The sequence below is a fragment of the Dermacentor albipictus genome, unplaced genomic scaffold, assembly GCF_038994185.2.
Source record: "Dermacentor albipictus isolate Rhodes 1998 colony unplaced genomic scaffold, USDA_Dalb.pri_finalv2 scaffold_64, whole genome shotgun sequence".
Classification (NCBI taxonomy): domain Eukaryota; kingdom Metazoa; phylum Arthropoda; class Arachnida; order Ixodida; family Ixodidae; genus Dermacentor; species Dermacentor albipictus.
The window spans coordinates 5,112-21,573 of NW_027225618.1; positions in this window are offsets into that span (position 1 = coordinate 5,112).

Sequence of the window (16,462 nt, forward strand, 5' to 3'; positions counted from 1 at the left end):
GAGGGGAAAATTATTCTTTGCCTAATCGTTCATTTATCGTGTTAGACCGCTTCTGCGTGTCCCCGGGGACACGTATATGCCAAGGACCAGCGCCTTAGAGACACTTCAATTTTTGCCGGAAAAAAGATATTTTCATGGGCTATAGACTTACCATTTTTTCCATTTTGAGGGGAAAATTATTCTTTGCCTAATCGTTCATTTATCGCGTTAGACGGCTTCTGGGTGTCCCCGGGGACACGTATATGCCAAGGACCAGCACCTTAGAGACACTTTAATTTTTGCCGGAAAAATGATATTTTCATGGACATTTACCATTTTCCATTTTGAGGGGAAAATTATTCTTTGCCTAATCGTTCATTTATCGCGTTAGACGGCTTCTGCGTGTCCCCGGGGACACGTATATGCCAAGGACCAGCGCCTTAGAGACACTTTAATTTTTGCCGGATAAATGATGTTTTCATGGGCTATAGGCTTACCATTTTTTCCATTTTGAGGGGAAAATTATTCTTTGCCCAATCGTTCATTTATCGCGTTAGACGGCTTCTGCGTGTCCCCGGGGACACGTATATGCCAAGGACCAGCGCCTTAGAGACACTTTAATTTTTGCCGGAAAAATGATATTTTCATGGGCTATAGGCTTACCATTTTTTCCATTTTGAGGGGAAAATTATTCTTTGCCTAATCGTTCATTTATCGCGTTAGACGGCTTCTGCGTGTCCCCGGGGACACGTATATGCCAAGGACCAGCGCCTTAGAGACACTTTAATTTTTGCCGGAAAAATGATATTTTCATGGGCTATAGGCTTACCATTTTTTCCATTTTGAGGGGAAAATTATTATTTGCCTAATCGTTCATTTATCGCGTTAGACGGCTTCTGCGTGTCCCCGGGGACACGTATATGCCAAGGACCAGCGCCTTGGAGACACTTTAATTTTTGCCGGAAAAATGATATTTTCATGGGCTATAGGCTTACCATTTTTTCCATTTTGAGGGGAAAATTATTCTTTGCCTAATCGTTCATTTATTGCGTTAGACGGCTTCTGCGTGTCCCCGGGGACACGTATATGCCAAGGACCAGCGCCTTAGAGACACTTTAATTTTTGCCGGAAAAATGATATTTTCATGGGCTATAGGCTTACCATTTTTTCCATTTGAGGGGAAAATTATTATTTGCCTAATCGTTCATTTATCGCGTTAGACGGCTTCTGCGTGTCCCCGGGGACACGTATATGCCAAGGACCAGCGCCTTAGAGACACTTTAATTTTTGCCGGAAAAATGATGTTTTCATGGGCTATAGGCTTACCATTTTTTCCATTTTGAGGGGAAAATTATTCTTTGCCTAATCGTTCATTTATCGCGTTAGACGGCTTCTGCGTGTCCCCGGGGACACGTATATGCCAAGGACCAGTGCCTTAGAGACACTTTAATTTTTGCCGGAAAAATGATATTTTCATGGGCTTACCGTTTTTTCCATTTTGAGGGGAGAATTATTCTTTGCCTAATCGTTCATTTATCGCGTTAGACGGCTTCTGCGTGTCCCCGGGGACACGTATATGCCAAGGACCAGCGCCTTAGAGACACTTTAATTTTTGCCGGAAAAATGATATTTTCATGGGCTATAGGCTTACCATTTTTTCCATTTTGAGGGGAAAATTATTCTTTGCCTAATCGTTCATTTATCGTGTTAGACGGCTTCTGCGTGTCCCCGGGGACACGTATATGCCAAGGACCAGCGCCTTAGAGACACTTTAATTTTTGCCGGAAAAATGATGTTTTCATGGGCTATAGGCTTACCATTTTTTCCATTTTGAGGGGAAAATTATTCTTTGCCTAATCGTTCATTTATCGCGTTAGACGGCTTCTGCGTGTCCCCGGGGACACGTATATGCCAAGGACCAGCGCCTTAGAGACACTTTAATTTTTGCCGGAAAAATGATATTTTCATGGGCTATAGGCTTACCATTTTTTCCATTTTGAGGGGAAAATTATTCTTTGCCTAATCGTTCATTTATCGCGTTAGACGGCTTCTGCGTGTCCCCGGGGACACGTATATGCAAAGGACCAGCGCCTTAGAGACACTTTAATTTTTGCCGGAAAAATGATATTTTCATGGGCTATAGGCTTACCATTTTTTCCATTTTGAGGGGAAAATTATTCTTTGCCTAATCGTTCATTTATCGCGTTAGACGGCTTCTGCGTGTCCCCGGGGACACGTATATGCCAAGAACCAGCGCCTTAGAGACACTTTAATTTTTGCCGGAAAAATGATATTTTCATGGGCTATAGGCTTACCATTTTTTCCATTTTGAGGGGCAAATTATTCTTTGCCTAATCGTTCATTTATCGCGTTAGACGGCTTCTGCGTGTCCCCGGGGACACGTATATGCCAAGCACCAGCGCCTTAGAGACACTTTAATTTTTGCCGGAAAAATGATATTTTCATGGGCTATAGGCTTACCATTTTTTCCATTTTGAGGGGAAAATTATTCTTTGCCTAATCGTTCATTTATCGCGTTAGACGGCTTCTGCGTGTCCTCGGGGACAGGTATATGCCAAGGACCAGCGCCTTAGAGACACTTTAATTTTTGCCGGAAAAATGATATTTTCATGGGCTTACCATTTTTTCCATTTGAGGGGAAAATTATTCTTTGCCTAATCGTTCATTTATCGCGTTAGACGGCTTCTGCGTGTCCCCGGGGACACGTATATGCCAAGGACCAGCGCCTTAGAGACACTTTAATTTTTGCCGGAAAAATGATATTTTCATGGGCTATAGGCTTACCATTTTTTCCATTTTGAGGGGAAAATTATTCTTTGCCTAATCGTTCATTTATCGCGTTAGACGGCTTCTGCGTGTCCCCGGGGACACGTATATGCCAAGGACCAGCGCCTTAGAGACACTTTAATTTTTGCCGGAAAAATGATGTTTTCATGGGCTATAGGCTTACCATTTTTCCATTTTGAGGGGAAAATTATTCTTTGCCTAATCGTTCATTTATCGCGTTAGACGGCTTCTGCGTGTCCCCGGGGACACGTATATGCCAAGGACCAGCGCCTTAGAGACACTTTAATTTTTGCCGGAAAAATGATATTTTCATGGGCTATAGGCTTACCATTTTTTCCATTTGAGGGGAAAATTATTCTTTGCCTAATCGTTCATTTATCGCGTTAGACGGCTCTGCGTGTCCCCGGGGACACGTATATGCCAAGGACCAGCGCCTCAGAGACACTTTAATTTTTGCCGGAAAAATGATATTTTCATGGGCTATAGGCTTACCATTTTTTCCATTTTGAGGGGAAAAATATTCTTTGCCTAATCGTTCATTTATCGCGTTAGACGGCTTCTGAGTGTCCCCGGGGACACGTATATGCCAAGGACCAGCGCCTCAGAGACACTTTAATTTTTGCCGGAAAAATGATATTTTTAAAGGCTATAGGCTTACCATTTTTTCCATTTTGAGGGGAAAATTATTCTTTGCCAAATCGTTCATTTATCGCGTTAGACGGCTTCTGAGTGTCCCCGGGGACACGTATATGCCAAGGACCATCGCCTTAGAGACACTTTAATTTTTGCCGGAAAAATGATATTTTCCTGGGCTATAGGCTTACCATTTTTTTCCATTTTGAGGGGAAAATTATTCTTTTCCAAATCGTTCATTTATCGCGTTAGACCGCTTCTGCGTGTCCCCGGGGACACGTATATGCCAAGGACCAGCGCCTTAGAGACACTTTCATTTTTGCCGGAAAAATGATATTTTCATGGGCTATAGGCTTACCATTTTTTCCATTTTGAGGGGAAAATTTTTCTTTGCCTAATCGTTCATTTATCGCGTTAGACCGCTTCTGCGTGTCCCCGGGGACACGTATATGCCAAGGACCAGCGCCTTAGAGACACTTTAATTTTTGCCGGAAAAATGATATTTTCATGGGCTATAGGCTTACCATTTTTTCCATTTTGAGGGGAAAATTATTCTTTGCCTAATCGTTCATTTATCGCGTTAGACGGCTTCTGCGTGTCCCCGGGGACACGTATATGCCAAGGACCAGTGCCTTAGAGACACTTTAATTTTTGCCGGAAAAATGATATTTTCATGGGCTATAGGCTTACCATTTTTTCCATTTTGAGGGGAAAATTATTCTTTGCCTAATCGTTCATTTATCGCGTTAGACGGCTCTGCGTGTCCCCGGGGACACGTATATGCCAAGGACCAGCGCCTCAGAGACACTTTAATTTTTGCCGGAAAAATGATATTTTCATGGGCTATAGGCTTACCATTTTTTCCATTTTGAGGGGAAAAATATTCTTTGCCTAATCGTTCATTTATCGCGTTAGACGGCTTCTGAGTGTCCCCGGGGACACGTATATGCCAAGGACCAGCGCCTCAGAGACACTTTAATTTTTGCCGGAAAAATGATATTTTCAAAGGCTATAGGCTTACCATTTTTTCCATTTTGAGGGGAAAATTATTCTTTGCCAAATCGTTCATTTATCGCGTTAGACGGCTTCTGAGTGTCCCCGGGGACACGTATATGCCAAGGACCATCGCCTTAGAGACACTTTAATTTTTGCCGGAAAAATGATATTTTCCTGGGCTATAGGCTTACCATTTTTTTCCATTTTGAGGGGAAAATTATTCTTTTCCAAATCGTTCATTTATCGCGTTAGACCGCTTCTGCGTGTCCCCGGGGACACGTATATGCCAAGGACCAGCGCCTTAGAGACACTTTCATTTTTGCCGGAAAAATGATATTTTCATGGGCTATAGGCTTACCATTTTTTCCATTTTGAGGGGAAAATTTTTCTTTGCCTAATCGTTCATTTATCGCCTTAGACCGCTTCTGCGTGTCCCCGGGGACACGTATATGCCAAGGACCAGCGCCTTAGAGACACTTTAATTTTTGCCGGAAAAATGATATTTTCATGGGCTATAGGCTTACCATTTTTTCCATTTTGAGGGGAAAATTATTCTTTGCCTAATCGTTCATTTATCGCGTTAGACGGCTTCTGCGTGTCCCCGGGGACACGTATATGCCAAGGACCAGTGCCTTAGAGACACTTTAATTTTTGCCGGAAAAATGATATTTTCATGGGCTATAGGCTTACCATTTTTTCCATTTTGAGGGGAAAATTATTCTTTGCCTAATCGTTCATTTATCGCGTTAGACGGCTTCTGAGTGTCCCCGGGGACACGTATATGCCAAGGACCAGCGCCTTAGAGACACTTTAATTTTTGCCGGAAAAATGATATTTTCCTGGGCTATAGGCTTACCATTTCTTCCATTTTGAGGGGAAAATTATTCTTTGCCAAATCGTTCATTTATCGCGTTAGACCGCTTCTGCGTGTCCCCGGAGACACGTATATGCCAAGGACCAGCGCCTTAGAGACACTTTAATTTTTGCCGGAAAAATGATATTTTCCTGGGCTATAGGCTTACCATTTTTTCCATTTTGAGGGGAAAATTTTTCTGTGCCTAATCGTTCATTTATCGCGTTAGACCGCTTCTGCGTGTCGCCGGGGACACGTATATGCCAAGGACCAGCGCCTTGGAGACACTTTAATTTTTACCGGAAAAATGATATTTTCATGGGCTATAGGCTTACCATTTTTTCCATTTTGAGGGGAAAATTATTCTTTGCCTAATCGTTCATTTATCGCGTTAGACGGCTTCTGAGTTTCCCCGGGGACACGTATATGCCAAGGACCAGCGCCTTAGAGACACTTTAATTTTTGCCGGAAAAATGATATTTTCATGGGCTATAGGCTTACCATTTTTTCCATTTTGAGGGGAAAATTATTCTTTGCCTAATCGTTCATTTATCGCGTTAGACGGCTTCTGCGTATCCCCGGGGACACGTATATGCCAAGGACCAGCGCCTTAGAGACACTTTAATTTTTGCCGGAAAATGATATTTTCCTGGGCTATAGGCTTACCATTTTTTTCATTTTGAGGGGAAAATTATTCTTTGCCTAATCGTTCATTTATCGCGTTAGACGGCTTCTGCGTGTCCCCGGGGCCACGTATATGCCAAGGACCAGCGCCTTAGAGACACTTTAATTTTTGCCGGAAAAATGATATTTTCATCGGCTATAGGCTTACCATTTTTTCCATTTTGAGGGGAAAATTATTCTTTGCCTAATCGTTCATTTATCGCATTAGACGGCTTCTGCGTGTCCCCGGGGACACGTATATGCCAAGGTCCAGCGCCTTAGAGACACTTTAATTTTTGCCGGAAAAATGATATTTTCATGGGCCATAGGCTTACCATTTTTTCCATTTTGAGGGGAAAATTATTCTTTGCCTAATCGTTCATTTATCGCGTTAGACGGCTTCTGGGTGTCCCCGGGGACACGTATATGCCAAGGACCAGCACCTTAGAGACACTTTAATTTTTGCCGGAAAAATGATATTTTCATGGGCTATAGGCTTACCATTTTTTCCATTTTGAGGGGAAAATTATTCTTTGCCTAATCGTTCATTTATCGCGTTAGACGGCTTCTGCGTGTCCCCGGGGACACGTATATGCCAAGGACCAGCGCCTTAGAGACACTTTAATTTTTGCCGGAAAAATGATATTTTCATGGACATTTACCATTTTCCATTTTGAGGGGAAAATTATTCTTTGCCTAATCGTTCATTTATCGCGTTAGACGGCTTCTGCGTGTCCCCGGGGACACGTATATGCCAAGGACCAGCGCCTTAGAGACACTTTATTTTTGCCGGAAAAATGATATTTCATGGGCTTACCATTTTTTCCATTTGAAGGGAAAATTATTCTTTGCCTAATCGTTCATTTATCGCGTTAGACGGCTTCTGCGTGTCCCCGGGGACACGTATATGCCAAGGACCAGCGCCTTAGAGACACTTTAATTTTTGCCGGAAAAATGATATTTTCATGGGCTATAGGCTTACCATTTTTTCCATTTTGAGGGGAAAATTATTCTTTGCCTAATCGTTCATTTATCGCGTTAGACGGCTTCTGCGTGTCCCCGGGGACACGTATATGCCAAGGACCAGCGCCTTAGAGACACTTTAATTTTTGCCGGAAAAATGATGTTTTCATGGGCTATAGGCTTACCATTTTTCCATTTTGAGGGGAAAATTATTCTTTGCCTAATCGTTCATTTATCGCGTTAGACGGCTTCTGCGTGTCCCCGGGGACACGTATATGCCAAGGACCAGCGCCTTAGAGACACTTTAATTTTTGCCGGAAAAATGATATTTTCATGGGCTATAGGCTTACCATTTTTTCCATTTTGAGGGGAGAATTATTCTTTGCCTAATCGTTCATTTATCGCGTTAGACGGCTTCTGCGAGTCCCCGGGGACACGTATATGCCAAGGACGAGCGCCTTAGAGACACTTTAATTTTTGCCGGAAAAATGATATTTTCATGGGCTATAGGCTTACCATTTTTTCCATTTTGAGGGGAAAATTATTCTTTGCCTAATCGTTCATTTATCGCCTTAGACGGCTTCTGCGTGTCCCCGGGGACACGTATATGCCAAGGACCAGCGCCTTAGAGACACTTTAATTTTTGCCGGAAAAATGATATTTTCATGGGCTATAGGCTTACCATTTTTTCCATTTTGAGGGGCAAATTATTCTTTGCCTAATCGTTCATTTATCGCGTTAGACGGCTTCTGCGTGTCCCCGGGGACACGTATATGCCAAGGACCAGCGCCTTAGAGACACTTTAATTTTTGCCGGAAAAATGATATTTTCATGGGTATATAGGCTTACCATTTTTTCCATTTTGAGGGGAAAATTATTCTTTGCCTAATCGTTCATTTATCGCGTTAGACGGCTTCTGCGTGTCCCCGGGGACACGTATATGCCAAGGACCAGCGCCTTAGAGACACTTTAATTTTTGCCGGAAAAATGATATTTTCATGGGCTATAGGCTTACCATTTTTTCCATTTGAGGGGAAAATTATTCCTTGCCTAATCGTTCATTTATCGCGTTAGACGGCTTCTGCGTGTCCCCGGGGACACGTATATGCCAAGGACCAGCGCCTTAGAGACACTTTAATTTTTGCCGGAAAAATGATATTTTCATGGGCTATAGGCTTACCATTTTTTCCATTTTGAGGGGCAAATTATTCTTTGCCTAATCGTTCATTTATCGCGTTAGACGGCTTCTGCGTGTCCCCGGGGACACGTATATGCCAAGGACCAGCGCCTTAGAGACACTTTAATTTTTGCCGGAAAAATGATATTTTCATGCGTATATAGGCTTACCATTTTTTCCATTTTGAGGGGAAAATTATTCTTTGCCTAATCGTTCATTTATCGCGTTAGACGGCTTCTGCGTGTCCCCGGGGACACGTATATGCCAAGAACCAGCGCCTTAGAGACACTTTAATTTTTGCCGGAAAAATGATATTTTCATGGGCTATAGGCTTACCATTTTTTCCATTTTGAGGGGCAAATTATTCTTTGCCTAATCGTTCATTTATCGCGTTAGACGGCTTCTGCGTGTCCCCGGGGACACGTATATGCCAAGCACCAGCGCCTTAGAGACACTTTAATTTTTGCCGGAAAAATGATATTTTCAAAGGCTATAGGCTTACCATTTTTTCCATTTTGAGGGGAAAATTATTCTTTGCCAAATCGTTCATTTATCGCGTTAGACGGCTTCTGAGTGTCCCCGGGGACACGTATATGCCAAGGACCATCGCCTTAGAGACACTTTAATTTTTGCCGGAAAAATGATATTTTCCTGGGCTATAGGCTTACCATTTTTTTCCATTTTGAGGGGAAAATTATTCTTTTCCAAATCGTTCATTTATCGCGTTAGACCGCTTCTGCGTGTCCCCGGGGACACGTATATGCCAAGGACCAGCGCCTTAGAGACACTTTCATTTTTGCCGGAAAAATGATATTTTCATGGGCTATAGGCTTACCATTTTTTCCATTTTGAGGGGAAAATTTTTCTTTGCCTAATCGTTCATTTATCGCGTTAGACCGCTTCTGCGTGTCCCCGGGGACACGTATATGCCAAGGACCAGCGCCTTAGAGACACTTTAATTTTTGCCGGAAAAATGATATTTTCATGGGCTATAGGCTTACCATTTTTTCCATTTTGAGGGGAAAATTATTCTTTGCCTAATCGTTCATTTATCGCGTTAGACGGCTTCTGCGTGTCCCCGGGGACACGTATATGCCAAGGACCAGTGCCTTAGAGACACTTTAATTTTTGCCGGAAAAATGATATTTTCATGGGCTATAGGCTTACCATTTTTTCCATTTTGAGGGGAAAATTATTCTTTGCCTAATCGTTCATTTATCGCGTTAGACGGCTCTGTGTGTCCCCGGGGACACGTATATGCCAAGGACCAGCGCCTCAGAGACACTTTAATTTTTGCCGGAAAAATGATATTTTCATGGGCTATAGGCTTACCATTTTTTCCATTTTGAGGGGAAAAATATTCTTTGCCTAATCGTTCATTTATCGCGTTAGACGGCTTCTGAGTGTCCCCGGGGACACGTATATGCCAAGGACCAGCGCCTCAGAGACACTTTAATTTTTGCCGGAAAAATGATATTTTCAAAGGCTATAGGCTTACCATTTTTTCCATTTTGAGGGGAAAATTATTCTTTGCCAAATCGTTCATTTATCGCGTTAGACGGCTTCTGAGTGTCCCCGGGGACACGTATATGCCAAGGACCATCGCCTTAGAGACACTTTAATTTTTGCCGGAAAAACGATATTTTCCTGGGCTATAGGCTTACCATTTTTTTCCATTTTGAGGGGAAAATTATTCTTTTCCAAATCGTTCATTTATCGCGTTAGACCGCTTCTGCGTGTCCCCGGGGACACGTATATGCCAAGGACCAGCGCCTTAGAGACACTTTCATTTTTGCCGGAAAAATGATATTTTCATGGGCTATAGGCTTACCATTTTTTCCATTTTGAGGGGAAAATTTTTCTTTGCCTAATCGTTCATTTATCGCCTTAGACCGCTTCTGCGTGTCCCCGGGGACACGTATATGCCAAGGACCAGCGCCTTAGAGAGACTTTAATTTTTGCCGGAAAAATGATATTTTCATGGGCTATAGGCTTACCATTTTTTCCATTTTGAGGGGAAAATTATTCTTTGCCTAATCGTTCATTTATCGCGTTAGACGGCTTCTGCGTGTCCCCGGGGACACCTATATGCCAAGGACCAGTGCCTTAGAGACACTTTAATTTTTGCCGGAAAAATGATATTTTCATGGGCTATAGGCTTACCATTTTTTCCATTTTGAGGGGAAAATTATTCTTTGCCTAATCGTTCATTTATCGCGTTAGACGGCTTCTGAGTGTCCCCGGGGACACGTATATGCCAAGGACCAGCGCCTTAGAGACACTTTAATTTTTGCCGGAAAAATGATATTTTCCTGGGCTATAGGCTTACCATTTCTTCCATTTTGAGGGGAAAATTATTCTTTGCCAAATCGTTCATTTATCGCGTTAGACCGCTTCTGCGTGTCCCCGGAGACACGTATATGCCAAGGACCAGCGCCTTAGAGACACTTTAATTTTTGCCGGAAAAATGATATTTTCCTGGGCTATAGGCTTACCATTTTTTCCATTTTGAGGGGAAAATTTTTCTGTGCCTAATCGTTCATTTATCGCGTTAGACCGCTTCTGCGTGTCGCCGGGGACACGTATATGCCAAGGACCAGCGCCTTGGAGACACTTTAATTTTTACCGGAAAAATGATATTTTCATGGGCTATAGGCTTACCATTTTTTCCATTTTGAGGGGAAAATTATTCTTTGCCTAATCGTTCATTTATCGCGTTAGACGGCTTCTGAGTTTCCCCGGGGACACGTATATGCCAAGGACCAGCGCCTTAGAGACACTTTAATTTTTGCCGGAAAAATGATATTTTCATGGGCTATAGGCTTACCATTTTTTCCATTTTGAGGGGAAAATTATTCTTTGCCTAATCGTTCATTTATCGCGTTAGACGGCTTCTGCGTATCCCCGGGGACACGTATATGCCAAGGACCAGCGCCTTAGAGACACTTTAATTTTTGCCGGAAAATGATATTTTCCTGGGCTATAGGCTTACCATTTTTTTCATTTTGAGGGGAAAATTATTCTTTGCCTAATCGTTCATTTATCGCGTTAGACGGCTTCTGCGTGTCCCCGGGGCCACGTATATGCCAAGGACCAGCGCCTTAGAGACACTTTAATTTTTGCCGGAAAAATGATATTTTCATCGGCTATAGGCTTACCATTTTTTCCATTTTGAGGGGAAAATTATTCTTTGCCTAATCGTTCATTTATCGCATTAGACGGCTTCTGCGTGTCCCCGGGGACACGTATATGCCAAGGTCCAGCGCCTTAGAGACACTTTAATTTTTGCCGGAAAAATGATATTTTCATGGGCCATAGGCTTACCATTTTTTCCATTTTGAGGGGAAAATTATTCTTTGCCTAATCGTTCATTTATCGTGTTAGACCGCTTCTGCGTGTCCCCGGGGACACGTATATGCCAAGGACCAGCGCCTTAGAGACACTTTAATTTTTGCCGGAAAAATGATATTTTCATGGGCTATAGGCTTACCATTTTTTCCATTTTGAGGGGAAAATTATTCTTTGCCTAATCGTTCATTTATCGCGTTAGACGGCTTCTGGGTGTCCCCGGGGACACGTATATGCCAAGGACCAGCACCTTAGAGACACTTTAATTTTTGCCGGAAAAATGATATTTTCATGCGCTATAGGCTTACCATTTTTTCCATTTTGAGGGGAAAATTATTCTTTGCCTAATCGTTCATTTATCGCGTTAGACGGCTTCTGCGTGTCCCCGGGGACACGTATATGCCAAGGACCAGCGCCTTAGAGACACTTTAATTTTTGCCGGAAAAATGATATTTTCATGGACATTTACCATTTTCCATTTTGAGGGGAAAATTATTCTTTGCCTAATCGTTCATTTATCGCGTTAGACGGCTTCTGCGTGTCCCCGGGGACACGTATATGCCAAGGACCAGCGCCTTAGAGACACTTTATTTTTGCCGGAAAAATGATATTTCATGGGCTTACCATTTTTTCCATTTGAAGGGAAAATTATTCTTTGCCTAATCGTTCATTTATCGCGTTAGACGGCTTCTGCGTGTCCCCGGGGACACGTATATGCCAAGGACCAGCGCCTTAGAGACACTTTAATTTTTGCCGGAAAAATGATATTTTCATGGGCTATAGGCTTACCATTTTTTCCATTTTGAGGGGAAAATTATTCTTTGCCTAATCGTTCATTTATCGCGTTAGACGGCTTCTGCGTGTCCCCGGGGACACGTATATGCCAAGGACCAGCGCCTTAGAGACACTTTAATTTTTGCCGGAAAAATGATGTTTTCATGGGCTATAGGCTTACCATTTTTCCATTTTGAGGGGAAAATTATTCTTTGCCTAATCGTTCATTTATCGCGTTAGACGGCTTCTGCGTGTCCCCGGGGACACGTATATGCCAAGGACCAGCGCCTTAGAGACACTTTAATTTTTGCCGGAAAAATGATATTTTCATGGGCTATAGGCTTACCATTTTTTCCATTTTGAGGGGAGAATTATTCTTTGCCTAATCGTTCATTTATCGCGTTAGACGGCTTCTGCGTGTCCCCGGGGACACGTATATGCCAAGGACGAGCGCCTTAGAGACACTTTAATTTTTGCCGGAAAAATGATATTTTCATGGGCTATAGGCTTACCATTTTTTCCATTTTGAGGGGAAAATTATTCTTTGCCTAATCGTTCATTTATCGCCTTAGACGGCTTCTGCGTGTCCCTGGGGACACGTATATGCCAAGGACCAGCGCCTTAGAGACACTTTAATTTTTGCCGGAAAAATGATATTTTCATGGGCTATAGGCTTACCATTTTTTCCATTTTGAGGGGCAAATTATTCTTTGCCTTATCGTTCATTTATCGCGTTAGACGGCTTCTGCGTGTCCCCGGGGACACGTATATGCCAAGGACCAGCGCCTTAGAGACACTTTAATTTTTGCCGGAAAAATGATATTTTCATGGGTATATAGGCTTACCATTTTTTCCATTTTGAGGGGAAAATTATTCTTTGCCTAATCGTTCATTTATCGCGTTAGACGGCTTCTGCGTGTCCCCGGGGACACGTATATGCCAAGGACCAGCGCCTTAGAGACACTTTAATTTTTGCCGGAAAAATGATATTTTCATGGGCTATAGGCTTACCATTTTTTCCATTTGAGGGGAAAATTATTCCTTGCCTAATCGTTCATTTATCGCGTTAGACGGCTTCTGCGTGTCCCCGGGGACACGTATATTCCAAGGACCAGCGCCTTAGAGACACTTTAATTTTTGCCGGAAAAATGATATTTTCATGGACTATAGGCTTACCATTTTTTCAATTTTGAGGGGAAAATTATTCCTTGTCTAATCGTTCATTTATCGCGTTAGACGGCTTCTACGTGTCTCCGGGGACTCGTATATGCGAAGAACCAGCGCCTTAGAGACAATTTTTTGCCGGAAAACTGATATTTTCATGGGCTATAAGCCTTACAATTTTTTCAATATTGAGGGGAAAATTATTCTTTGCGTAATCGTTCATTTGTCGCATTAGACGGCTTGCTGCAGGCGTGAAATCGGTGGAAGAGAGGATAGGTACGAGGCTACAATGCCCGAAAATGTTTCCTCTGGTCCAGAGAGAGAGAGAGATAGGCAAAGGAAAGACAGGGAGGTTGACCAGAGATTATCTCCGGTTGGCTACCCTGTACTGGTGGAGGGGAAAGGGGAAACGATAGGTGAGAGGGAGAAGGATTTAAAAAAAAAACTACACACACACGCACGTGCACACAAACTGTTTCTTTGGGCACTGTCACGCAGCCCGCAAAGGCTTTCCTACTGTGATGCAGTGCACCGTACAATCCTGTGTCACACAGTGAAGTCACAATCTGGCAGAAAGTCCAGTGTCTTTTATATACCACAGCAGCGCCTTCATAGCCGATCGCGCTGATGTTCGCGTAGGCCAGTGTCCAAGGATCTTGTTTTCTGACAGTGGGCGCTTGTCCAGTTTGTCTAGGGTGGCTGAGAGGACTGCTCTTTGCGGGTTGAAACGAGAGCACGCACAAAGAAGGTGCGCGATTGTTTCATTGCACCCGCAGAAGTCACAAAGTGGGTTGTCGGACATTCCGATAAGAAAGGAGTACGCATTTGAAAATGCTACTCCAAGCCATAGACGAACTAGAAGGGTACAGTCGCGTCGTGGAAGCTCGGGCGGAATACGGAGTTGTAAAGTAGGGTCCAGGGTATGAAGTCGTGCACTTGTGAGATTGGATGAATTCCACTGAGCTAATATCAGGTCGTTTGCCAGTACGGCAAGTTTTTTCGCTGCGTCGGCTCTCGAAAGAGGAATGGCAACGCACCTGACGCCGTCATGGGCAGATCGGGCAGCTGCGTCTGCTCGATCATTGCCGTGTATGCCACAGTGACTAGGCAACCACTGATATATGATATCGTGTCCTTCGTCAACTATGCGATGGTGTACTTCTCTGATCTCTGCGACGAGCTGTTCATGTGATCGATGGCGCAGTGCTGAGAGTACACTCTGTAGGGCTGCCTTGGAATCACAGAAGACTGACCATGCATGCGGTGGTTCCTCCTGAATGAAATGGAGAGCCGCACGCAAGGCTACCAGTTCAGCAGCTGTCGTTGATGATACGTGCGACGTTTTTAGCTGTATTTCGATGGATCTTGTTGGTATCACCACAGCAGCAGCTGAACTTGTAGATGTGACTGAGCCATCGATGTAAACGTGCACGCGGCCGCTGTGCACCTCATGTATAAGTTGTAATGTGGCCTGCTTCAGGGCAAAGGACGGCATATTAGCCTTTTTAGTGATTCCTGGGATTCCTCTGGTCCAGCTTACGAAAGAGAAGCAAGGCGTTGAGTTTTACGCAGATCTATACTGCAATGTTCCAAGCAAGACGGCGTAGTCTTCACGAGGACTGTTGTAGCCTGCTAAAAAACTTACGCGGGAAATTTTTGAAAGCAAAGAACGGTCGCACAGTCACGGTAGGAATATTACCGCGGGATATGTACTACTGATCAGCAAGGAGAAAGTAAGGGGTATTAAAAAATCGTAACCTGAGAAAGCGTTATGAAGCAGTAAAAAATGGACGTTGCTTGAAATCAATAATAAAACTTGGCATCGCACAAGCCAAGATTTATGCACTAAAATATAAGCAAGATAATATCGGCAATTTGAAAGATTACTGAAAGCAATGGAGGAATCCTATACCGACTTCAACAGCACGTAGAGCAGCCAGGCCACCCCCATTCGTAGTAGTAACGAACATTATGCAGTCTCTCCTATAGCGATGAAGTTCATCAGCCTTCTCCTTCAGCTTCGATTACAGCGACTGTTAAAACGGCAAAAACGGCCGGAGATGGCTTGCTTGAAAACTCTGCGGTCCTTTATACGCGATGCCTCACGACTTCTAGTGTACCACAGAACTGGAAGAATGCGATCACTAAATTGAATTTCGTTAGGTCTCCATTCGGGTGTATCAAGGATTTTGGGTCCATTAGTCTTGCTTTCAGCATCGTAGAAAACATTCACCGATTTCAAGTATATTAACGGCAACACTTCAGTCAAGCAAGAGAACAGGCTGCCTTCAGGAACAGACATTCCACAATGGATCACAGCCATATCCTCAATCAGGTAATCGAGGAATCTGCAGACTACGATCAACCCCTTCTTATGAATTTGGAGATGATGAAAACGAATACCCCACAAAAGGAGCAGAAAGTTACTTATCAAGAAGGGGGGCAAGGCAAAGAAAGGCAATAGCTCCAATGATGTGCACTGCATGCTTCTAACTATTATTGGAAGCTATTAATCTGGGAAGGCTTAAAATGGAGGATCAAGGGCGAATATCTCAGCAATTTGATTTGTAGATGGCATCGCCCTGTTCAGTAACACTACGCACAAATAATGAGATGAAGCGGAAGTTGGAATCATTTAGCCGAAGACAGGGGTAATTGGAGATCGCAGCGAGAGAGACCTTCGTCCTACAACGGACATAAACAGGCTGATCACGATTAGGCTAAGATTAAGTACACATCTTGCCGTTTCAAGAGCAAAAAAAAAAGCCAAATCTTGTATACCAAAGCACCACAACAATGTGCGCGGCCAAACTGCGAAACAGCCCTAACCTGTAAGCGTTGTCTCATTAAGAGGTTCTCCGTTCCTGTACGGCCATTGCTTAGCCAACGGAAAATGCCAATAGTACGCGTACCCTTGCCGGCTACAGAATCAAGACGCGCGTCTGAACAGGAGTCGGCGTATTCAGCCATCCAGTTGCATTGAATGATCTCCACGTGTGGCGTCTTCGAGTGCGATTTTCGCAAGGCACCTTGAAGTCGGGTGCCACTAAGATTCGTTGTCCGTTCATGAGGCCGCCCGTTGCTGAAGTTTTCCAATACTTACT